Here is a 26,576-nt window from a genome sequence, read left to right on the forward strand (position 1 = left end):
AAAGATATTTATTTTAATTACAATAAAATGAAGTTTTATTATATATTAGTTTCATTATATATTAGCTGACATGTAAGAATGTATATTTAGCTCTTCTTTTTATGTTACTTCTGCTCCAATTCATGTTGTTTCTGGATGAATAAGTGCAGTAAAATGATATATCCTTTTCATCAAGACAGTATATTGTTACACATGGGTGGATAGAGAGCTTGTCAATCTATGATATAAGCATTCACGAACTTAAGATTTTTAAGTGTTTTTTCAATCTACCATCTGTTTTAAGTTGATCATTACAGAAAATGCCAATTCTTTTTTAAAAATAATTACTAATTCAAGAAACAAATTGTATTTTGGTACAGACCTTTTGGAAGAGTAACACATGCAAACAATATCACACAATAACCCTACTCTGATATATAATTCAACAGAAGTGGAGATATGTATGTGAAGATTTCTTTGTAGCCTTATCTATTATGACACAGAAATGACTTGAATAAAAATTAAGAATTGATTCAGTAAATTACAGACTTACTAGTAAAAGATGATAAAATGTGGTCCTAAAAAACAATTATGAAGAACCTATAGAAACATGTACCTATAACAATAGCTAATATTAAGTGAGGGCTTAGTATGTACCAGTCTCTATTTAAGTATTTTAAAAAATATTCCATTCGATCCTCAAAACATCCTCATGAGGTCGGTAATGTTGTTTTGCACATTATACAGAAAAGGCACAGAGATATAAATAATTTGGCCAGAACCAAAGAGCTAGATGGTGGCAGGGCAAGGATTTGAAGCCAGAGTGTTCTTAACAATGCTATATACTATGCTAAGCTATGTACATTTGGTTTAAACTGTTACACACACACATACACACATACACACACACACACACACACACACACACGGGTAAGAATCCTATCTAATAAAGAGGGAATATGCTAATTGACCCTCATGATGTCACCACCCACAGCCAATAAGGAGAGAATATGCTAATTGACTGTCCTGTTTTCAAAGATGGCAGCACCCGCAGCCAATAAGGAGGGAATATGCTAATTGACTGCCATGCCCTCAAAGATGGTGGCGCCCGCAGCCACAAGATGGTGGCACCCAGTCCCCTCAGCCCCTCAGTCCCCCAGGGCCATCTGAGGCTCAGGTAACCAGGGCTGGCCAGGGCTTATGCTGCGGGCAGTGGCAGCAACAGAGGTGTGATGGGGCGTCACCTTCCCCTGATCGCTGGGTTACCTCCTTCCCCTGAGGGTTCCTGGACTGTGAGAGGGGGCAGGCTGGGCTGAGGGACCCCCCCCCTCCAGTGCATGAATTTTCATGCATTGGGCCCCTAGTTGAAAGATAATAAAAGTATTTTTAAATGATTATTTTAGGGTAGTGAGAATATGGATACTTTTTATCATTTTTCTAAATTGCCTGTAATGAGTTAAATGACTTTTAAACAGAGAGAAGAAAACTAAATTTAAAAAACTTAATAGCTAAAAATAAAAATCAAACATAGTTTCATTCAACAAAGACAAGTTATTGCATAGGATGTGAATTCTCAAAGCCCACTCTGAGCCATTACTTAAGCTACATCTGTCAAATTTCCATTATTTATGAGACCATGCAGAAATATTATTGATAAAGCTATGTGTTCTTTTCCTGTTATGAATTTTCAGGCCATGTAACATATGGTGCATCTCTTATAAAGTTTAATCTGAATTAGTTAATGTTTCCACCCCAGTCCCTCCATCACAAGAAATGTTGTAAATGTATTTCCACTATTTAAACTTAAGACTAGATCCACATACTTCTTATACTCCAATGCTAAACAATGCTGTCCATTGGGAGCTGGAGAGAACCAAATCCACATTATTTTCCAAAAGTATATTATATAGAATTCTAACTACTTGAAAGAGTCCACTTTCTACTAATAGAAAATCTAATGTCTTTTATAACGAGAAAGTTAAAGATGTCTTAAATCACTGTGGATTTTGTTTTTATTTCAAATCAACTGCCACTTGGATAATAGTCTTTCTAATTTGGTAATGTATATATATATTAGTCAGGATAGACTAGAGCAGTGGTCAGCAAACTTCGGCTCATGAGCCACATGCGGCTTTTTGGCCCCTTGAGTGTGGCTCATCCACAAAATATCACTTGCAGGTGCGCATGTACAGTGCGATTTAAACTTCATGGCCCATGCACAGAAGTCGGTTTTCGGCCTGGGCGAGTCTATTTTGAAGAAGTGGGGGGTGTCAGTCGGTCGGTGACGACTGGAGATGTGGCACAGGCGGGCCTCGGGATACGCAGCACAGGGGAGGTGCGTGATTCATGCAGGAGTTGAGTGAGACTGGCTACAAGACGAGTGTGGATGGGAGAGTTGGAAGGGGTCTACCTCAGCGAACGTACCTCAATCAGATTGAGGACGTTTTTAGCAAAGGCCAGCTTAGGAGTACCCTAATTAAGTTAATAACAATGTACCTAACTATATAGTTTAAGTTTAAAAAATTTGGCTCTCAAAAGAAATTTCAATCGTTGTACTGTTGGCATTTGGCTCTGTTGACTAATGAGTTTGCTGACCACTGGACTAGAATATGTTGTGGTAACAAAATAATCTCAAAATACCAGTGGCTTGGACTTTCCCTTTCAACAAGATAGAATTGCGGGAACCTTATTTATCATTTCTCCCCCAACCTGAAACAACCAAAAGCATGTGACAAATGGTACGAAGTAGTTTCAAAGCAATCCTATATAATAAAGAGCTAATATGCTAATTAGACCAGAGGGTGGAACGAACTTCCAGAATGACCAGTAGGCAGGGGGCAGGGCCACGGGGCTGCAAGGCAGCTGGAGTTTAAGGCAGCCAGGGCTGCAGAGCCGAAGCAACTGGGACTGCAAGGGCCGAACTCTTTGCATAAATTTCATGCATCAGGGCACTAGTGCATAAAAGATAGTTAAGGACAGTAATCCCTGGTAAATGGGCAAAAAATTAAGCAGGGATATGGAATCTAAAAATGAACAAACTCTAAATTCTAGACATAGAAACTATAATTTCTGAAATGAAAAATATATTGTATGAGATTAATAGCAGTTAGACATTGCAGAAGAATAGGTTAGTAAATTCAAGACCCAGAATAGAAACAATCCACAATGAACCCAATTGAGAAAAAAAGTTTAAAAAATGAACAGAGTATCAGTGAGCAGTGGGGCAACTGCAAGCTGTAGGATATGTATGGAATTGGAGTCCCTAAGTGGGGAACAAGGACAAAATAATTGAAGAAATGGGCAAATTTTTTCCAAATTTGTTGAAAAAAATAAATCCAAGACTCAAGAAGCGTACTGCGAGAAACATGATGAAAACCACATTAAGGCACATCACCATCAAATTATAAAGAACAGGTTTTGAACAAAACCAGATTTTTTTAAGAGAAAATTTTAAAAGCAGCCTGAGTAAAATGATATATACAAAGGAACAAAGATAAAGATGACAGGCAGTGTCACATTGGGAAAAAAAATGCAAGCAAGAAGATATGGAGCAACATCTTTAAAATACTGAAAGAAGCCCTGGCTGAGTGCTCACTGTGTTTGAGTATCATCCCATACACCAAAAGGTCCAGGTTCAATTCCCAGTCAGGACATATACCTAGACTACAGATTAGATCCCCAATTGAGGCATGTATGGGAGGCCCATCGATGTTCCTCTCCCTCTGTCCCTCTCTCCCTCTCTGTCTATTCTTCTCTCTCTAAAATCAATTAAACAACAACAACAGAACATATCCTTGGTGAGGATTTAAAATATTAAGAAAAGAAAATCTAACAATCTAGAAATATATTGTTTAGAAAAAATACCTTTCAGACATGAAGGCAAAATAAACACTTTTATTTTTTTTTCCAAAATATATTTCTTTATTGGTTTCAGAGAGGAAGGGAGAAGGAGAGAGATATAGAAACATCAATGATGAGAGAGAATCACTGATCGGTTGCCCCCTGCATGCCCCCACTGTAAATTGAGCCCACAACCCAGGCATGTGCCCTTGGCTGGAATCGAACCTGGGACTCTTCAGTCCACAGGCTAATGCTCTATCCACTGAGCAAACACTTTCAAAGAAATATTAAAGGAAGTCCTTCAAAGGAAGAAAAATTATAACAGATGGAAATAAGAATCTATATATTAGAACAAAAGACAATGTAAATTGTAGTTATATGGAAAAGTATACACTTTTTTCTTATTTAAATATTTTACAAGTTAATCATTTAAAAATAATAGCAATGTAGCATAGGGTTTATAACAAATGTAAAACACATGACAACAATAATGTATGATAACAATGAAAAGGTTGAGCAGGGAGAAATGGAAGTATCCTATATAATAAAAGGCTAATATGCAAATTGTCCCCTGAGGAGTTTGACTGACCAGGAGTTCGAACGCTCACTATGACATGCGCTGACCACCAGGGGGCAGCATGAAATGAAGGAAGACCCCGGCTGGCAGCCTGCAGCTGGGGGGAAGGAAGGATCTGATCAGCCCTGATTGCCAGCAGGCCTAGGGACCCTACCCATGCACAAATTTCATGCACCAGGCCTCTAGTACCACTATAAAGTTCTTATTCTATTTATACAGTGGTATAATATCCCTTAAAAGCAGACTTTGATGTTCAAGATGTTTACTATAAGCCTGGCTGGTGTGGATCACTTGGTTGGAGCACTGTCTTGTACACTGCAGGGTCAGAGGTTCTATTCCTGGTTGGGGCATTAGCCTGGGTTGCAGGTTTGGTCCCTGGTTGAGGTGTGTATGGGAGATAGCCAGTCAATGCTTCTCTCACATAAGTCTCTCTTTCTCTCTCTCCCTCCAGTAAAACATATCCTTGGATAAGGATAAATAAAAAGGGTGTATACTATATACTCTAGATCAACCATTTAAATAATAATAAAAGAACTCAAAGAGGTATAGCTAATAAGTTACTCAAGGAGATAAGATGGAATAACAAAAACCACCCAATAAAAAACACCAAAGGAAGATAGAAAAAATTAAATTAAATTAAAAGAAACAAAGGATAGATAAGCAAATGATAGACCTAACTTGAATCATCAAAATGACATGAAATATAAATGCACTACATGCCCCAATTAAAAGGGTTGTCATATGGGAGTAAAAAAAGCAAGATCCAACTTTCAGCATCTATAAGAAACTCACTTAAAATGTAAACACATAGATCAATTAAAAGAAGAACAGAGAAAGACATATCATGTTTACAGTAACCAAATGAAAGCTGGAGTGACTATATTAATATCTAACAATGCAAATTTCATTATAAACAATACTACTAGGGATAACGAAGATCATTTTGTAATTATTCCTGGGTCAGTACATCAGAGGTTCATAATAATCCTAAATGGTCATGTACCTAATGATAGGGCTTCAAGAATTGAATTGCAGAAAGAGAGACAGATCCATAATTACAGTCAGAGATTTCAGTAACCCTCTCTCAATAATTGCTGGAACAAGTAGATTAAAAAATCAGTAAGCTGGTAAATGACTGAAAGAATTCTATCAACCAGCTAAAATTTATGAAGCAGCAACAACTGCAGAATGCATAGGGAATCTTTATCAATATAGACTGGGTTCTGGGCCATCAAACAAGTCATGCAAAGTGTGTTCTCTAACGAAAATGTAATTAAATTAGAAAACAATAGTATAAGAATCTCTGGAGTACCCTTAAAAACTTGGAAACTAAATGACATATTTAACCCATGGATCAAAGGAAAAAAATTAGAAAACATTTGACCTGAATAAAAATTAAAACACACTACCAAACTATATGCCACTGAATCAATACTTAGGGGAAGATTTATTGCACTAACTAAACACCTATGTCAGAAAAAGAAGAACAATCTCAAATCAATGATCTCAGTTTCTCCTGTAAGAAACTAGAGAAAGATGAAATTAAACTTATAGTAAGCAAAAGAAAAAAACAGTGCACAAGAGTACAAATCAATTAAGTAGAAAATTTAAAACAGGTAAAAAAATCAATAGAAACAAAATATTGTTTGTAGAGAAGACCAAAAAGATAAATTGACCTCTAGCTAGACTTAACAGGAAAGAGAGAAGATAAAAATGAACCATTCTCAGGAGCGAAAGGGGTTACATCACCACAGATTCTACAGATATTGAAATGATAAGATAATATTATTAAAATGTTCATGCCAATGAATCAAATAAATTATCTATACTAATAAAAGAGTAGTATGCGAATTAGACTGGACGTCTTCCGGATGATCATTCAGACTTTCTTCCAGACAAAGCCGCAGTGGCTACCTGAGGCTCAGGCAAGCTGCAGATAGTGGCGGCCACCGCCCAGGGCAGGCCCAAGGCTCAGGTAACAAGAGCCAGCTAAGGCTTGCATGGCTGGCAGTGGCAGCAGCAGAGGTGTGATGGGGGCATCACCCTCCTCTGATGGACCAGTCACCTCCAGCAGAGGGAGGCCAGACTGTGGCTTAGGCCCGCTTCCCATGGGACATCCCCTGAGGACTCCCAGACTTTGAGAGGGGGTAGGCCAGGCTGAAGGACACTCCCTCCCCACCCCAGTGCACAAATTTTCATGCACCATACCTCTAGTATGAAATAAACATATTTGTTGAAAGATAAAATGTACCAACAAAATTCTAGTGACTTAACATAGCCAGAGTTTCCTTCCTATTCATACTATATGTCCTTTGCAGATTAGTGGGGACTTTGCTCCACTCCTTCACTCAAGCACTCAGGCTATTGAAGCTCTGAGATTAAGACACTAAGAACTCCAAGTCTGCTGCAGCAAAACAAGAGCAAGACTGAAAAATCAAATGTGGGTTTCCATAGGCTTAGACTCAAGTGACACACAGAACCCTTTTGAGAGTTAATTAGCCAGAACTACTCCCATAGATCTTAACTATTAGGGGGCTGAAAATTGCATGGTGAGCATACATTTCTCTGCCATAGACTGACAATAATATATCCTATGTTGTTATTGAAAGCTTTTTTTTTCCTTTTGGAAAAAATGCAGACTGACAGTTCTAGATATATCAACCGTGTTTCCACATTTCTGCATATGTTATCTAACTTTTGATACCTACAACACTGCTTTTAAAGCAGTTTCACCTTGGAAATAAATGTTTTAATCCTAATACAGTATTCCCACACCATACATTCCACATTTGTGTTTAAGAGTTTGGTTGTTTAAGATCTGCAATAACTTTGCAATAATTAGCAAAATATACTCCAACACTAAAGTTTAGTTTGAAAGGATATTTTTTTCTCCTATGCAGTACATCATTGCCATGTTGTAGGGTATTATGAAGATTTAAAAATAACAGTGTGCGTCTTACTTGCAATGAACTCTTGTGGAGTATGGTAGTACAATATTGATAACTGTTGTTACACATTTCTGTTTCTAATAGAGTTCCTGCCAGTCATTAGATGGAAAATACCTGGCCATCATTACTGCATCTACTCATCATCATTCCTCTTACTATTCCAGGCCTTTTAAATGGGGTAGTAATGAGAAAATAACTATAATAATAAAAGCATAATATGCTAATTAGATCGCACGTCCTTCCAGATGAAGCCTAGGGAAGCCTGGGTCCCAGGTGCCTGCTGGTGGCCAGAGAGAAGCCCGGGTCCCAGGTGTCAGAGGGAAGCCCGTGCCAGCAGCCAGGGAAAGGGAGGCTTACTCTTGCACAAATTTCATGCATCAGGCCTCTAGTTAAAATATATTTATGGATAAATAATTTTTCATGAAAACCAGTTACAAAAGTATGCAGGCTTCGAATTACACTTTATAGCACTGTGGTTCTAGAAGTCTTAAAAGCAAACTTGTACCTTTTAAAGGATCTGGAGAAAGAAGTATTTCCAATTACTCTCCTTATAAAGGTCTCATAATAGCCCAAAAAATTACAGACAGGGCAAGACTGTTGTTTTAATAGGGCCTTAATGATTTTAACTACAAAAAGAAATGTAAAAAAACAAACAAACAAAAAAACAGTGGTCATGCATCTAATACTATCAGGCATCACAGCAGAAAATCTGAAGAAATATATGTGTTATATCATTATTGACTTATCCTTAAAAAATATTTTTAAAAATTTACACTCACTGCCTATCATAGATAGTTTTATATAAAGTGAAATATTCTAAAACTCAAAAGAATTAGTAAACATAGATAAAGTTATACAGTAAATATTGAAGATTAAATTTTGACAGATTGAAATTTAAAAAAAACAAATATAAGTTAAGCCAGGCTAGTGTTGCTCAGTGGTTGAGTGCTGACCCATGCACCAGGAGGTCACTGGTTCGATTACCAATCAGGGCACATGCCCAGGTTCCAGGCTCAATCCCCAGTGGGGACACCCAGCCTCTGAGGGTAAGAGCCTCAGGAAGGTTAATCTGAGGAGCAGTTCCCCTGAGGCCACCTTACCCAGAGCATTCTCCTGCCTCTCCAAGGTGCCCACGTGCAGGACATGGAAGGATGCTGACACTTCTCTCTTGTTAATATTCTCTCATTCTCTCTCTCTCTCTCTCTCTCTCTCTCTCTCTCTCTCTCTCTTTCCTCTGTCTTGCTATCTCTCTCTCTCTCTCTCTCTCTCTCCCTCACTCTCTCTAAAACCAATAAAAACATATTTAAAAACAATAAAAATATAGTAAAATTGCATAGCCATTAGATGGAGATTATTTTCAGGAATCTTGAAGAATTTTGATTTTGCCTCAAGCTAGGATACATAAAGCTTCAAGGTATTTAAAATTCTCAGTAGCTGAAATTTCAGTTGAAGATGAAAGAATACAATTTTTTAATCCAATCTCCTTCCTTGAAATTTACCAGAATTAACAGAAAATGAAAATTATGGAAACACTATCCTCAACTCAAGTATTAATTGTGACTTAAACACTGTCAAGGCTAAAACAAAATAAAAGAAGAAGCTGAGAAAGTTAACACACAACTTCTTTTGTTTTATTATTATTTTTTAAAATCCTCACTTGAGGACATGCTTAGAGAGAGGAAGAGAGATAGAGAGAGAGAGAGAGAGAGAGAGAGAGAGAGAGAGAGAGAGACTTCAATAGGTGCCTTCTGTTGTGCCCTGCCTGGGACTGGGGATCAAACCCATAACCCAGGCATGACCTGGCCAGGAATCAAACTGGAAACCTTTTAATGCATAAGATGAGGGCTGGAGGGGGTTGATGGGGGAAGAAGGGAGACATATGTAATACTTTCAACAATAAAGATTTTTTTAAAAAAACCTTTTAAGATATGCAAGATTTCAAATGTTTACCTCCAAACTCTCTTTGCTCAAAATGTGCTCCATGTAGACAAGAAGATGAGATTTGGGAAATAGGACCAAAATCATAGGACATAGAAGAAAGGGGTCACATCCAACCAAAGGTGGCAAGGTTGCTGCAGCCTTAGAGAGAAGTCAGTTGACTGGCTCAGGAGGACAGAAGGCTCCTTAGAAGCAACTTCTTTGAGAGGAAACAACTGACCTAACCCATTACTTAAAGCATTGTGACATGTGGAAAATAATGCTAAGTTAAGAAAGAATTAGCAATACTAACATAGAAAAGCAAGGAAACTACTAATTTGTGGAAAAATATGTATGGGATAGAAATTTAATCATGGCTGAACTCCAAAAATGTTTGTACTCATATTATTATAAGCACAGACCATTGGTTTAGTAAAAATGATGATATAACCACAATAAGAGAATGTGAGGAGTAAACATGTGTGTCAGAGCTGGTATAAATGGGCTAAATCCTCATAGTCCATAATAAGTAGGTAGATACCGTACACTTCTTAAATCAATCATGAAACAGCAGAAACATCATGTACGGATTCAGCGAAAAGGCTGATGATGAGCCTGAACTCTATTTAAATGCAGAACTAAGCCTAAATAACTTGGGGGATAATGGCTATATTAGAATAAGTTATTAGTAAGTAACAAAATTCAGGAGCTGGGAAAGAGGAAGCTATAAGAAAGTGTGCTAATTTCAAATGTTTCCTATTAAGGAAAATATAAGGATGGCCTTAAAAAGAGAAACAAGTATTTAAAAAATGTCGATTCCTAATGTTTTGCATTTTTCTCTTATCCATAAAAATTCTAGAAAGGAATATCTGTTATCTTTTTTGAACTCTGTGTAAAGTTCAGAAAAAAATTTCAACTCCAAAAATTATTTTGCTTTTTAAAAATTTAGAATAAGTAAAATGTAATTGTTTGTAATAAAACATAGTGTAATATCACTTTGTTTTTAATCTATCTACCTATCTTTCTATCTAACATCCATCCATCCATCCATCATGTCTGCCTAAGTACATTAAGCAACATGTAGATCAAGGTTCACCAGTTGTTAATAATTTTTATGAGTGGTGAGACTTGGAATTATTTTTTACTCTTGTCTTTGTACTTTTTGTATTGATTAAACTTATAAAAATAACAATGGCATTAGTATTAAAATATCTTTAATTTTAAAATTGAAGAGATCTCTTTTCATGAATTTTAGTGCCTGAAAGTTGAATGATATCATTCCCTTTTTATCATGTTTGTATATTTAATCCCTCATTACATGGGTGTAGTACTCCATAATTAAACCACTCATGTCATATTGCTCATTTCCTCACTATTTTTTCCATGTAAACATTATTGTTACTTTTTTATTCTTATGAGTCAGAAATTGTGCTTCATTTACACTATTATTTATAATTCTCTGTGTATTGCACATTTGAAATGAACCTGAACAGAATAGTCACATTTTTGCCATGATTTTTTTTTATCATAATTTATTTGCCAAATGCTATAGATAGATTTCCTGGAACTTAAAGGAAGATAATGTGGAAGACCAAATTTTGGTTCATATCTGAGGTCTTCTGTTTTCCTTGAAAACATTTAAACAAATACCTAGATATCAAGGAAAAGAAGCTTTTCATCTACTTTTACTTATTGGCATTTAAGATAAGCACCACCTCCACCAATAGTAATGACAGAACTACCTGACCAAAGTTATAGCTGGTGATATAATCAAAACACTATTCAAAGTATTTAACAACTTGGGACTCTGGGAGTGCTGTTGGAATCAGCCAATCAGAACAGAAGATATTAGAGCTGAAAGGCACCTAATAGGGCAGGTATTAATTAACCCTGTAATTGCTGAAATGTGGGGTGATGGAGAAGAATCTGTAGTGGGGCTGGGTCACTGGGGATGATAGTGAGGAGGCTTAGAGCAGAAGCTCCATGTCTCTCGTGTAGAAATTGTTTTAGTACTTTATCCACTACCAGTGGCTAACTACTGCTGGTACTATAGCCAAAAATGAAGACCAACCTTGGTTATAAATTCTTATACTTACAGAGGTGGAGTTTATATAAAAACCCAATTCTAAAGAACAAAGGAAAAGTGAAAGATGTGTTTTAAAAAGCTCTAGTAAGTCAGTGCTTAAAATCTCACCATTATTTATCAATAACTGCGAGTGAAGTATTACCACCTTTCCTTTAAAAAAATGAAAATACAGTGATCTTGTTTTCTGGAAAGAAAACAAGAAAAAAATTGGCTCCAATATTTTATCTCATTTTAGCAGCAGGCAAATGGCTAACTCTTCCATGCACACTTTGTTCAAGAGCCAAAATCCATTTTCTCATCTATGCCTTCTACTATATTTTGTTAGGTTAAAGAGTCAAAAACATTTTCTGTAATAAAAACACAGACTTTAAGAGCTAGATGAGTGCTAAGCATTAAAAGTAAAACCACCACTGGTAATCTGTGCCAAATAAGTAGAGACCCTGATTTAAAATATCCAAGAGTTTTCAACATTAGCATGACTGACATTTGGACTGGATATTTTTTGTTGTTGTGGGGGGCATCCTGTGTGTTGTAGAATGTTGATGAGCATCCCTGTTTCTACCCTCCAGATGCCAGTAGCATTCTTCCTGTCTTGACAATAAAAAATATCTTGAGACATTGCTGAATATCACGTGTGTGTGTGTGTGTGTGTGTGTGTGTGTGTGTGTGTGTGTGTGTTGGGTGGGGAGGAGGATATTGGCCCTGGTGGAGAACACTGAAATAATTTAAGAAAAATATTTGATTTTAGAAGGCATGATGTTTTTATTTCTTGAAGAGTTTCCTTGCTAATTGTGTTTAATGTAGGCTAATATTAACATTGACTTTTATTTGCTGACCACAAATTATTCGTAAATAGAGAAGGAGGCCAGTAAATGCAAAAATATCAGCCGGAAAACGATCTGGAATTTAAAGCATTTCATGTTAAACATTTGTCAAGTTGTGGCAGCATCTTTCATTCCTTTACTTTCCATCAACAGATATTTATTTACTAGGCATAATTCCAGATATTGGGGATTCAATGGGGAAAAATAATAGTTGAGTTCGGCCTGTCATGGAACTTACATTTCTGTGGCTACACTCAAATATTCCAGTAAAATGTAAACATTCTCAACATGTTCTAGCCAATCTTTGACTTTATGTCTCACTGTACTTACAACAATTCTAAAATAATATTTAAGAATTGTACTTATTTTAGGTCATACCACTAAGGATACAATTGGTGGTTAATTTTTTAAAAAATCCAATCAATTATATGCCTGCTTCTTGTGCAGGCTCCAGGTTTCATGCACACCAAAATGCAGGAGGTTTCCTGAGTGAATCCTTCAAATCTTTCTCAACTCCATATTGGGGTGCCTTCTGCTGCCCCTTTCAGGGCTTTACCCTCTAACTCTCCCTCCCTCAGCTCAACTAGTCATTCATCACAATAGCCCTATTTTCTCATCTCCTCTGGGAAGCCTGCATCATCTCCATGGCTGGGTTAGGCTTGTCTATTGAAACTCATTTAAAAACTCATAATCTCATCATGGCCTTATAGTGTTGTAATTGTTCACTTTTTGAAGTTATAGAATGTACCTTGTTCACCATCGTACGCCCAGTGAGTAGCATATTCTGCCACATGATGCCTGCTCAATGTATAGTTACTGAGTAAGTACATGAATGACTGATCCACTTGGAAAATGTATCCTGTTATAGATTCTAACATATATGCACATATGAGACAGATGTTCATCCCAATATCGAGACACCCCTTTGTCGTTTTCTAAAGTCTCTATTCCCAATCTTCTTGGTTTGCATTGATTTCTCAATCCTTAAGCCTATCTATTAAATTTGCCTTGCCTTTGGTGTATCATTTTTATTTGGTGAGGTTGACCTTGATAACCATATTCCATTGTTTTCCATTCCTCTTTTTTCTCCCAATACAAGCCTTTTATTGCATCTTTAAAATAACGCAAGTAAGTGTGACAAATCATTCAGCATCTTGCTATTTCTATAGCTGGACAACTTAGATCTTATTCATCAGCCTGCTGAACTGTTCCTTTTTCAGAAACATAGATCCCATCCAAAAATTTTCTGATATCCTTGTTTTTAACTGTCGTGGCTTGCTGAATCAAAGCAGTTGAATTTGATACAAGTTCAATATCATTTCCTTCAAGAATCAACTCACCTTTGTGGGCTTGAGATACTGAACAAACAAAGCCTGAACTCATCTGAACTCTGCAGATGTATTTTTCACCCAAGAAATTTCTGATTTCAACGAGAGAACCATTCTCCTGAATAACGACCTTGATGGGGAAGTGAGCGAACACAGACCTCATCTTCTAACAAAAGCCTAGTTTAACACCCTTGATCCTGTTCTGTACGTGATTACAGATAATGAGAACCATGGCCAGTTCCTTTCTGTTTCCCTATTTGTCAACCCAGAGCCTCTTCTTTTTATTTTCAACAAGACTGAACTCTACATTGATGTGGTTGAAGTCCCTCCACAGGGAGCCTCTGGGGCCCTTCACAATAACTGTGCCTCCCTTCAGAGTGATGTCCACATTTTCTGGAATGTTGACAGTCTAATTTCTTCATCCTCACAGTAGATGCGGCAAAGAGCTCCATTCCTCTTTTTTTCCAAACATCCGTGCATCATTGCTGTACCTTCTTAGGCCTTTTGCTAACTGTTCTGCTACATCTATTTTTTAAGTTGAACTAGTAATATTTCTTACACCCCTGTTATGAATTTGGCATAATCTTAGCATTCTGAATACAAAGATAAACAGGGAAACTCATGCTCTTGAAAAGGATATAGTGAATCAAATACTACTTCAGTTTTACATAGACATCCTGGCTCATTTATTCACAAGATGGGCACCAGAAGGGATAGATAATATTTTTTAGATTGGTCCCCAAACAAGCCTTCAACTTCTCTGTTGTCTGATCTCCTGTTTGCCCCCTTTCAGTCATCATCTATCTCCCAGATGTCTTATCTGTCTTGTTCTTCCAACTTGGCAATACCATTTTGGGATTTTTACAAGAGACATCACTCTCCAATTTCTTATGTTCTTTACTTTGATAAAGCTCTTCCTGAAACTGTCCCATTTTACACACTTCACTCAGCTTATAGCTGGAGTCCCCACAACCTTAAAAGCCCTTAATAGGTATGGTTCAGTACCTAGAAAATGAATGCTTTACTGGTTGTCTTCTAAGAGCAAACACACAATCCTACCTCCACAGAGAGAAATGACAACTTCCTCAAAGCCTTCTCAGCTTCCTGCTCCCAAGTGAGAAGTGAATTCTGTCTGGCTGCAAGTCTGCTCATGTCTCAATGCCTCAATACTTCCAGAGGCATTTATGTTATAAATGTGGGTCATTACAAATTAATAGTTCAATTAATATATCCCACTTTAAAATGGCAAAGAATATAAATATCCAATAAGGAGATTTAAAAAGTTTAGCATCTGATCTAGCAATTTCACTTTTGGCTATTTACCCAAAGACAATGGAAAAAAACAAAAAACACAACAACACTAGTTCAAAAAGTTAAATGCACCCCAAGGTCATTGCAGTATTATTTACAGTAGCCATGATATGGAAACAACCTAATGTTCACAGATGGATGACTGGGCAAAGAAAATGTGGTAGAGATATATACAATGAAAAATTATTCAACATAAAAAAGAATGAAATTTTCCCTTTGCAATAACATGGAAGGATTATGCTAAGTGAAATAAATCAGACAGATAAAGACAAATACTCCATGATTTCGCTTATATGTAGAATCTACAAAAAGAAAGAAAGAGAGAAAGAAAGAAAGAAAGAGAGAGAGAGAGAGAGAGAGAGAGAGAGAGAGAGAGAGAGAGAGAGAGAGAGAAAGGAAGGGAGGAAGGAAGGGAGAGGGAGGGAGAGAGGAAGGAAGGAAGGAAGGAAGGAAGGGAGGGAGGAAGGAAGGAAGGGGGGGAGGGAGGGAGGAAGGGAGGGAGGAAGGGGGGGAGGGAAGAACCACAAAACAACAACAAAAAAAAAACAGTCAATGTCATTTATACAGAGAACACATTGGTGGTTGCTAGAGACAAGTAATAGAGGAGTGAGTGAGCTAAATAGATGAAGAGAGTCAAAAGGTACAAACCTCCGGTTATAAAACAAATAAGTCATGGTGACGGTGATGTAATGTACAACATAGCAACTATAGTTAATAAAACTATATTACATATTCGAAGGTTGCTAAGAGAGTAATCTTAAAAATCCTCATCAAGCCCAGGCAGTGTGGCTCCATGGTTGAGTGTTGACCTATGAACCAGGAGATCACAGTTCAATTCCCTGTCAGGGCACATGCCCAGGGTTGTGGGCTCGATCCCCCATGTGGGGCTTACAGAAAGCAGCCAATCAATGATTCTCTCTCATCATTGATGTTTCTACCTATCTCTCCCTCTCCCTTTATCACTGAAACCAATAAAAATATTTTTAAAAGCTCTCATAAAAAATTATGTATAGCTAAGTATACTGATGGCTATAACTAGACTCATTGTAGTATCATTTCTCAACATATACAAATATCAAGTCATTATGTTGTACATCTGAAACTAATACACTGTTCTATGTGAGTTATACCTTAATTTTTCAAAGTTCAACTCAGCAACTTAAAAAAAGTTAAAATGAAACCGTAATAGCATTTCTTGCTATTTAAGTTCTCATCAGTTATTAAAATGAAATTATCGAGAATTAGTAAGAATTGGAAGAAACAGACACTAACTGTCAAGCCCTGCTGAGAAGATAAATTAACTTAACCTTGTTAAAAAGTAATTTGCCAATGTTATTAAAAGTGCACATATCCTTTGACTTAGCAATTTCACTTTTAGGAATTTATCATAAGAAAATAATTAGAGAGGTGAATAAAATTATATGTACAATATGGTCACATCAGCATTTTAGTAACTGAAATAATAGTGATAATGATGATGGCAATAATAATAGCACTCATTGAGTGCTTACTATGTGTCAGGCACTGTTCTTAACTCTATGAGGTAGAACAATAATTCTTTCTCTCTCCCTCCCTCCCTTCCTCTTTTTCTCTCTAAAAATCAATCAATAATTTTTTTTAATTGGATAAGAGCCCAGTCCATAAGGAAAGCACTATATAAATCTAAAATGCTCTAAGTGTATATTTCCTATAAGTTCACAAAATCAATCACAATAATTCATATATTCTCTTTGCTGCATTTTTAAAATATATTTTATTGATTTCTTACAGAGAGGAAGGGACAGGGAAAGAGAGTTAGAAACATCAATGAGAGAGAAACATTGCTCAGCTGCCTCCTGCACACCCCCCACTGGGGATGTGCCCCCAGCCAAGGTACATGCCCTTGACCGGAATCAAACCCGGGACCCTTCAGTCCGCAGGCCAACACTCTATCCACTAAGCCAAACCGGTTAGGGATTTGCTGCATTTTTTGATGTCCAAGGAACAAATACTCCTTCCTGGAAAGTAATACTGTTTTTCAAGAAAGTAGTCTTATTTCTACTAGGTTTTATTTATTTTTATTTATTATTATTAATTTTTTTTTAGGTTTTGACCATTGTTTAATTTATTTTTAAATTTAATTATTGTTCAAAGTAGCACATGCCCTCACCCCCCTAGTGTCTGTGCCCATTGGTTATGCTTATATGTATGCATACAAGTCCTTTGGTTGATCTCTCACCACCACCACCCCCACACACTAGGTTTTAAAATACACTGTATACCTGGCTATTCTAGGGACAGAACAATGAGAATATCTATTTATATTCAATTATTCCATGCACAGAATCCAAATGTTTCTGTGCAGGTCAAACGCATTCTCTTAACCATGAAAGGAGGTAATTCTATTTTATGTTTAAGAATATTAAAACATGAAGGAAGATGATTTTTATGGCACTTAAATAGAATAAGGGTAGGCTTACCCTTATCTAAAATAAGAGTAAACCCCATGACCTTTAGGCCACAAACCCCCATTTTTATATTCACATGTTGGTATGCTACAATTTTTATTTGGTGATGAAAAAAATCTAGGCTAGATGAAAAACTGCACTAGACTCAGAGGAAGGAAGAATGAAAATTGGTGGAAAAACTATTAGTAACTTGGGATACACAGATGACACCATCTTGCTGGCAAAAGGCAAAGAGTTTGAAATGACTTCTGGTGAAAGTGAAAGAAGAAAGTACCAAAGAATGACTGCATTTGAAGAATAAGAAGACAAAAATCATGACTACAGAAGAAATACACATATTTAACATAGACAATGAAGCCATTGAACTTGTTTAAAGATTTTGTTGATTTTGGTTCAGTAATCAATGCAGATGGAGACACTAGCCAAGAACTCAGGAGAAGGCTGAGACTCAGAAGGGCAGCAATGGAAGAATGAGGAAAGATCACCAGAGCAAAGATATGTCATTAGAGACAAAGGTTAAGATCATCCACATCCTCATACTCCCAAATCCTATGTACAGATGTGAAAGTTGGACAGTGAAGAAAGCTGATTGGAAAAAAAAATTTTGATTCATTTGAAATATGGTGGTAGAGGAGAGCTCTACAGATATCCCGAACCACCAGAAAGACAAACTAGTGGGTCCTACAACAAATGAAGCCTGAAACATCACTGGAGGCAAAAATAACAGAATTGGCCCTAACCAGTTTGGCTCAGTGGATAGAGCATCGGCCTGCGGACTCAAGGGTCCCAGGTTCGACTCCCGTCAAGGGCATGTACCTTGGTTGCGGGCACATACCCAGTGGGGAGTGTGCAGGAGGCAGCTGATCGATGTTTCTAACTCTCTATTCTTCTCACTTCCTCTCTGTAAAAAATCAATAAAATATATTTTAAAAAAGATAACAGAATTGAAGCTGTCTTACTTCAGGCACATCATGAGAAAGTAGGGTTCCTTGGAAAAGGCAGTAATACAGGGTGAGGCAAAAGTAGGTCTACAGTTGTGAGTACACAAAACACAGAGTTTATTCTTATATTAGTATTTATTAATTATTATACTATTTTCTATATGAACAACTGTAAACCTACTTTTGCCCCACCCTGAACCAGGAAAAATAGAAAACAGCAGGAAAATGAAGACCAAATATGCAATGGACTGACTATAAAAGAAGCCATAGGCCTGAGCCTATAGCAGCAGAGCAAGACAGCTAAGGAGAAGACATTGTGGACGTCACTCATTCATAGTTTTAGTTTTTTTTCCTTCCATTATTCGCCTCCCCCCCCCCACTAGCTCTGCCAGCTTGCTTTTCTTCTTTTTTGCTGACTCATTCATACGGTCTCTAGAAGTCAAAGCCGACTCAAAGGCAGGTAACACACATGAAAAAAATTGCTGCATGTTGTACTTGCATAGTGCCATTCCAAATGTCTTCATATTCATTTCTTCTTTCTCTCTATTCTTAATCCTATTTTTGCCATTCTTTTTTAAAATATGTTTTTTTATGGATTTTTGGAGAGATAGAAACATTGATGAGAGAGAAACATCATCAATCAGCTACCTCCTGCATGCCTCCTACCTGGAATCAAGTCCACAACATGGGCATGTGCCCTGACCAGGAATAGAACTAGTGGCCTTTTGGTTCCTGAGTTACCACTCAACCACTGAGCCACACCAGCAGGCTTTGTCATTCTTAACACTCTTTTCTCCATACTGTTCATCTTAAAAATTTAAAAATACCCTTTATCATTCAATCAATTTAGAAAGAAATGAGATTTGATTATACAAAAAATCATTTTAAGTAATGTTTTAGATACACTTGTTTCGTGTCAATGACAACTGCTGAATGATTTGGTAACTTAATGGAATGTCATATCTTATCTTTAAATATGTTCCTCAAAATAAATTGCTAAGCTTCATATGACATGCTTATAATTATAAAGTTTCTAAATAATTCTTCTAAGTAAAAGTGATAAAAGTTAGGAAAAGTTAATATATCAGCTCATTTATAAAATTTCATATTTCATCACTAAGCACTATCGGTGTATTCCTCATTGTGAAAGGCAAGAGGTACACACAGTTCTTTCCTCCTCTCCAGTTTATTATGCAGAAGGTGTCCCCCAAAATGTATACATACTTTACTAGCCTATAGCTCAATTTTGAAAATAAAATGTATTTTAATAAACAGTGCCTTTATAATTATTCAAAGTGTGTGTGTACATTTTTGGGGATACCCTATATGTTTTACAATTTTGAGATTTATATAGTTGCATTCAATTCTATATCTATAATTATAGGAATTTGTATTTTTGGTTCTATATTTAAATAGTTTTATCATGGTTTCTCAATTCTGAGTTCTTTACATTTAGATTCTTTTTTAATGACATTTTATAAAAGAGCTTCTATTTCAAGAAGGGGTCATGTTAGCTCTGTGTTCTGAGCTCCTAGACACCAGAGATTATCTATCTTTAATATTAATGCTTGAGAGAAAATTGGGATAATTATGAATATTTTATTTGTTCCATATTTCTATGTTTTTTCTTCAGAATCACAGCTTATCATTATGTTGATCCCTTTGTCTCCATCTTAATCATCTCTCTAATTGCTTTCCTATTTTTGTTCTTTTTTATTTCATTTTGTGTGATATTCTCAAGTTTGTGCTATGTTTCTGTATTTTCACTCTTCTTTATTTTGTATTTTGTTCCAATAATAGTTTTAGTTTTTTCCCTCCATTATTTCCCCCCCAAGCTCTGCCAGCTTGCTTTGCTTCTTTTTGCTGTCTCTTCAGTTTTTCTGTTTTCTTTTGTCTATTTTTCACATTTTTTTGTAATCACTGCATTTCCTATGGAGTATGCTTTGAGATTTTCATTTTCTGTGATAAATGACTCCTCTGGCAGAACTCCATCATCTGCATCTTGCTTATATTCTTTTCTCCTTCATTCTATCAGCTGGCACCTCTCTGGTTACAGAAGGGAGGCGATTCTATTAGAGTAACTGGAGAGGGTGTCAGCAGAAGTGAGATTTGTCATCTTCCAGGTTCAGTTTGAGCTGTACATCTTAGAACCTCCCTCACTAAATCCTCTGTGTCCTCTATCCTGGTCCAGCGCCTTCATTTAGCTTTTGGCACTCAGGAGGTCTGATGGCTTGCTGAGACCCTCCTGAAAGGATGGGCTCCCTAGTTGAAGGATAGTCCACATTGCTACCCTCCAGTCCTCACCTAGGCCTTCCTTCACCAAGAAAGACTAATCTTACCTTTGCTCCATTTTCCTAACATTTTACATTAGACTGAGTTCTTATGGGGCATTGCTCTAACTCTCCCAAGGCCGGCCTCGGCTTCTACATGTCATTCTACATGTCAAATATTAGAAGGATGGTTTGATCTCTTCTCAGAATTGTGACATTTAGTAGTCAAGGAATCTTAAAACCAAGGAGCTGGATACAGGTTAAGTCTTTCATTCTCTTTCAATTTATTCCAATATAACAGATATTTTCAATTTATGGCTTGGGGTTGTGACTCTTTAGTTGCTTTCGGTGGTTGGTAAGGCAGAAAAGCTATTAAAAATGTCTGTGTCAGCATCTCTAATTAGAAACTTTGTCTATCTATGAAGCTGATATGAAGTCCCACCTCCCCTTGAATTTTCTTTAACAAATCAATCACAATTTGATCTTTCTTGTTTATGGCCCCCTTTCTGGTGCTTACTATTTTATCTCTGCAAAATATATCAGATTGTATCCTAAATCAGTCCTGATTTTTTCCATAGGTATAAAAATGAAAACCTAATCTCAGTGAATGAAGGGATCACATCAGTCTTGCCTATCACATTTTCCCCACTACATAGCATAATCCCTAGCAGATAAAACATGTTCAATAAAAATTTGGAATAAAATAATGAATTAACTCATGAATGTAGTATAAACTTACTTTCAAACAAGATGATATTATATTTGAGGGGATCCAATGCCTATCAAGATAAATAATTTTGAAAATGTTTTAAAAGGACTATAAAATAATATATATTATGTACATGGCAGCCGAGAGTAAATAAGCCCTTACTGCCTTGATAGTGGAATTGAATTAAATAATTAAATATCATTAATTTAATTAAAGTAAATTAATATAATTAAATATAGAGGTACATTTGGAAGAATAGTTATATAGATTACATATTTATAAAAGTTAGAATAAAATAATGTAGACAACAAAAGTAAAATAGCCCAGCCAGTGTGGCTCAGTGATTGAGCATCAACCCGAAAAATTGGAAGTCATGGTTCAATTTCTGGTCAGGGCACATGTCCAAGTTGCAGGCTCGATCCCCAGTAGTAGGTGTGTGGGAGGCAGCAAATTGGTGATTCTCTCTCATCATTGATGTGTCAATCTCTCTCCCTCTCCCTCCTTCTCTCTGAAATTAATAAAAACTTTTTTTAAGAAAAATAAATGACCTACAAACGCAAGAGAATTATGTAAGAGGTAAAATGGAGGAAGGTAAAAAGTTGTTTGGATAATAAAGTTTGTGGATTATTTTTAGTGTTTGCTTTTTTCTGCAACAGAAAAAATAGTTTTAGCATAATAAAAGAAGATGACTAAAGGAAGTTTTTTCATTCTGTCTTATAATGCCAATGTTGGATTTATGAAAATGTTTTTGAATTTCAGAAGAGAAGGGTTTAGTTTTCAGCAGTTTGAATATTTAGTTTTCCTACAGCCCAGACAGGCATCCTGAGAGCAGTATAAAAGCATGACATTAAAACAGTTTATATATATATATATATATATATATATATATATATATATATATATATATATATATATTTATATTTATATATATATTTCTATTTGGGAGGGTACATTTGGTATTTCAAGATTTAAAGAGCAAATAACTGGGATTTCCAAATTTAGGTTTTTTTTTTATAGTGCAACCATATATCAAAATTCAGTCTTTGAGTGTAATAGGATAACATTTTGGTAAACGCCTAATGTTATTGTACCATATTAAGAAAAAAATAAAGAATGTAGCAAGTTACCAATTAAGTTAGTTAGCTATGCTTAGAGCTTAAAGGCTTATGAAGTTCAAATTTAAAAAATGAACCTCTAAATATTATGATAATCTAGGCTAGCCTGTCATTCTAATCTTAGAACCTAGTAAAAAAGGGTAATTTTAGTTTTGCATTTATGAAATACAATGAATCAGAAATATCAAACATTTGGCAGTGAACCAAATGGCATTTTTACCCAGTTCCTATGTAAATTTGTGACAGTACCATATAGGTAGTATTTAAACAAAAAGAATGATGTATTTCCTTCACCTTGTAATATGGTATATTTAATAGATGACCCCTTTTCATTGTGTTCATCATGTGGTAGAGGAGAGGAGCTAGCTCTCTGCGCTCTCTTTATAAGAACACTAATCCTAAGCATGAAGGCGGCAATCTCATGGCTTAATCACCTCCAAAAGTCCCACCTCCAAAAATTTGAGATTCAAGAAGAAATGATAATCAAAAAAGTAGTATGTGAGTAAATGAAAAAGACCATGAACTATTATTTTTTTAAATGCCTAGTGATGTTAAATAGAATTAAAATGATAAAGAGTAATAAAATATAAGTCACAATTGGGTCTAAATAAAGATTAAATGATCTAACTTCTTTATTATATAAGGATGAAAAAATGAAAGTTTTAATAAATTTTAGACTTTGATAAGTATGATTATTATAATTCCCCTATATCAATCACAAAATTAGAAGCAAACACATAAATCTGAAACATGCAAAAAAGAAAAATATATAAAAAATATTAAGTCAATCCGAAAGATGACCAAACAGAGAGCGGAAAAATATATAGATAGTAATATATGTGGGACATGTGAGACAAACAGAAAGCACAAAATAAAACGGTAGATTTAAATCCAAAGATATCTGAAATTATAAAGGGACTAATTCTTCAGCTAAAAGACAAAGATTTTCCCATCATACTGGAAAAATTTTCACATTCAACTATGTATAATATACAAGACATAGAAAATCTAAGAAAAACAAAAGGTTGATTTTAAAAGAATGCAAAAACATATACTTAAATATGAAGAAAATATTTTATGAAGCTATATTAATAATAGAAGATAAACTTTAAAGCTAAAAGCATTTCTAGAGATGGAAAATCTGTTTATTCTGATAGAATATTTAGTTCATGAAAAAGATATAACATATATTTGTATGTACATTATAACATAGGTAGTGAAACTATAAAGAAAAACTAAGAGCTGATTATCTTAAAAGTCAAGATAATGTTTATTGCAAAGGAGGGGAGTGTGAATAGAAAGAGATATTTAAAGGTTTTTGGGATGCTGGTGATGTTTTATTTCTTAATCTGAGCAGTATTCATATAAGTTTTATCATATAATGATTACAAATAATATAATACTGTTTTTTAACATTTTCTGTATGTATGGAAATTCTTGAGCTGTTCAATAAAAAGGAATGCTGCATAATAATATAAATACAGAGTGATCTTGTTTTGTTTTATATCTGTATATATAAAAGCCTAAGCAACCGTTTGACCATTCGAACATTCGGCTGGTAGCTATGATGTGCAATGACCACCAGGGGAAAGACGCTCAAAGGGGAAAGACAGGCATGGAAACATAGAACAGATTGATGAATCTCAGAAGGAAGAGGGCAGGGGGGAAGGTGGTAATAGATTAACCAAAGATCTTATATGCAGGCTAGAGGCCCCATGCATGGATTCATGCACCAGTGGGGTCCCTCAGCCTGACCTGTGGAGATCAGGCTGAAACCAGCTCTCCAACATCCTCCAGGGGCCCTGGATTGCGAGAGGGCAGAGGCCAGACTGAGGGACCCCACCAGTGCACGAATCCATGCATCAGGCCTCTAGTATCTACATATTTATCTACCTATAGCTGTAGGCAAAAGATATATATTAAATTTTTATCAACAACTATCTCTGGATGGTGGTTTTATACTTTCTTTTCATTTTTTTCCTATAATATGTATTGTTTTGGTAATAAGGGAAAAACAAAATTTAAAAACACTGCCACTCAGGAATAGAAAACTGGGTTTCTAGAGAGAATAAAGGTTGGTAGAAGGATATCTGTCAACCTTAAAATGGAAAATGAATAGCTTTATGGGAAGTGAGACATAGATACTCAATGAGAAGAAAATACTTGGAAAGCAGTAATGCTGAAAATGACTTCAGGGTGAGTATGGACAGCAAATTAGATAGAAGCTTGCAGTGTTATGTGCCAGAAATGAGAGCCAATGTTATTTATAGTTGCAAAAGCACAGACACCATGGCACAAAACAAGGACAGGCAGCCTCTTTTTATATATATATTTGGAAAATCTGACTGTAAGGCAACAATTATATAGCAAACTGGTTTTAGCTTAAACTAGGTACAAGGAAGAAAATAGCCACCATGACCTAAAAATCATTATGGCAACATGGAATTCTCCAGTGGGATCATTTCTCTCTCTGGTTTTGTAAAGTGCTTAGCCTCTATTAAGGGCAGCCCAAGTTTTATCAAGTAATGGTAAAAAAATGGATATTTGCTTTTTATCTTTTGCAAAAAAGACATATCACAGTAGTCATACACGATGCAAAAATAAGTCTGCATAGGAAGCTTGCCTGACTTCAAGAGTTCAACTTACTGAGAAAGAAAAGTGCAGACATTATAAAAGTGGGGGAAATGAATCCTGACACAAGGCTGGTCTTTAAAAGTGGGTACAATGCACAATGTCCAAAGGATATTGTAAACTGAGGGTGTCCAAAATGTTAAGCAAATATGGCAGCAGGTACCGAGGTGCCAGTTAATAATCAAATTCAGATAAGCCAATGCAGGCTTGCTGCTAGGTCCAGGGAGGACCAGGAGTTGGGTTGGTGGAGAGTAGGATCCAGTAAAGAAGGTTGGTTGGCAAGAGTTAGGCAAGAACTTAAGGTGAGCAGATGGACTTCAGGGCAGGATATCAAATCCAACAAGATATTGGGGTGCTGTATCATATCTTGCAAGAGATAGAGAGGATTAATAGGATATAGATATCCCTCAGATAGTATAAATAAAAATACCTAATTGAGAGATTACTTACCAAGTTATGGTCAGAGCCATTAAAATAACAACACCACCACCAACACAACAACAAGGAATGTTGAGGTGCACACAGACTATCAAGAGCAGGATGCTATTAGCACTTTAAGTCTATGGGAATAAAGGAAGGAAACAGGATCAAGACGGTTCAGTAAGAACTGTGGATATGGAGGAGTGGCTGCCTGTCAGAGGCTGAAGTTGCCATAGAAATAGTGTCAAAATAAGGAGGAAAAGGGCAGGAAAAAAACTAGAGGTCAAGGGAGTCTGGGTGATGGAGGCCATAAAAATTAGCTTTTTAGTGCAAAAATCAGGAAAGAGAGGGTAGAGAAGAAAATCTATTGGTGATGGCAGAGGTGCAAACAGAGAGTAACCTGCTCAAGTGTTCTACAAGGATCCAAAGGTGAGGCCAGTAATGCAGAGTGGGCCAATATGCCAGAGCTGTCCTTCATTCAGTCAACCCCAACATTTTTTTAAAATGCTTCCTATCTTGGGCCAGCCCTTCTACTAGTTGCTGAGGATACAAAAAGAGTAAATCCTTTCTAAGGAAGGACTTATAGCTCTGTATAGAAGTGAAGAGAGATTATAAAGAAGGAAAGACAAAACAAGAAATCAATCATTCTTGGGTTTGGAAGTCAGTAAAGAAACACCATAGAGCAAAAGACATTTAAGGCTTGAAAATCAAAACAAGGGAGGGACAGAAGGACATATGTGGGGCCGGGGGTGGAGGTGGGGGGAATCATGAGACATGAAACAGTCTTGGGTATTTGGGCATAAAGCAGTTTGGTCGAAGTGCAGAATGTGAAGTAAATTGAAATTAGAAGCTACACAGCAATTAATCCGAAGGGTCTCCTTTGGACAGACTGTTCTAGGAACATGGCAGTGCTGATCTGGGTGAGTAGATGGAACATTGGTAGTAGTGGTTGGGCATTGTGGGGGAATACAGAAATGCTCATGCAACATGCTGTTGCTTTAGAGGTTTTATCCCTCAGGATAAGATGATGAAGAATTAGCAGAATGGGCCAGGGGATAAACAGACTGGATTAAATAACATAACCAAAAAGAAAAATATCATCAAGAGCTCACAGAGGGAAGAGAAGGGAAGAACCATCAGAAACACTGTTTACTTAGTTCACTTACTAACATAGTGGTATTGACTCATCTTAGAAAGTTTCTCAACAAAAGCAGATGCCCAACACAGAATGGT

The 26,576-nt window shown here is 36.3% G+C and overlaps 1 protein-coding gene and 1 pseudogene across 2 annotated transcripts in view; both read right to left on the reverse strand.

Moving 5' to 3' along the window:
- PTCHD4 (patched domain containing 4) overlaps positions 1-26,576 on the reverse strand; it is a 167,646-nt gene that overhangs the window by 70,699 nt on the left and 70,371 nt on the right. The gene's annotated exons all lie outside the window — the stretch shown is intronic.
- Positions 13,308-13,951, reverse strand: LOC132236620 (large ribosomal subunit protein uL6-like; annotated as a pseudogene).

Source organism: Myotis daubentonii, chromosome 6 (assembly GCF_963259705.1).
Source record: "Myotis daubentonii chromosome 6, mMyoDau2.1, whole genome shotgun sequence".
In the NCBI taxonomy this organism is placed as follows: domain Eukaryota; kingdom Metazoa; phylum Chordata; class Mammalia; order Chiroptera; family Vespertilionidae; genus Myotis; species Myotis daubentonii.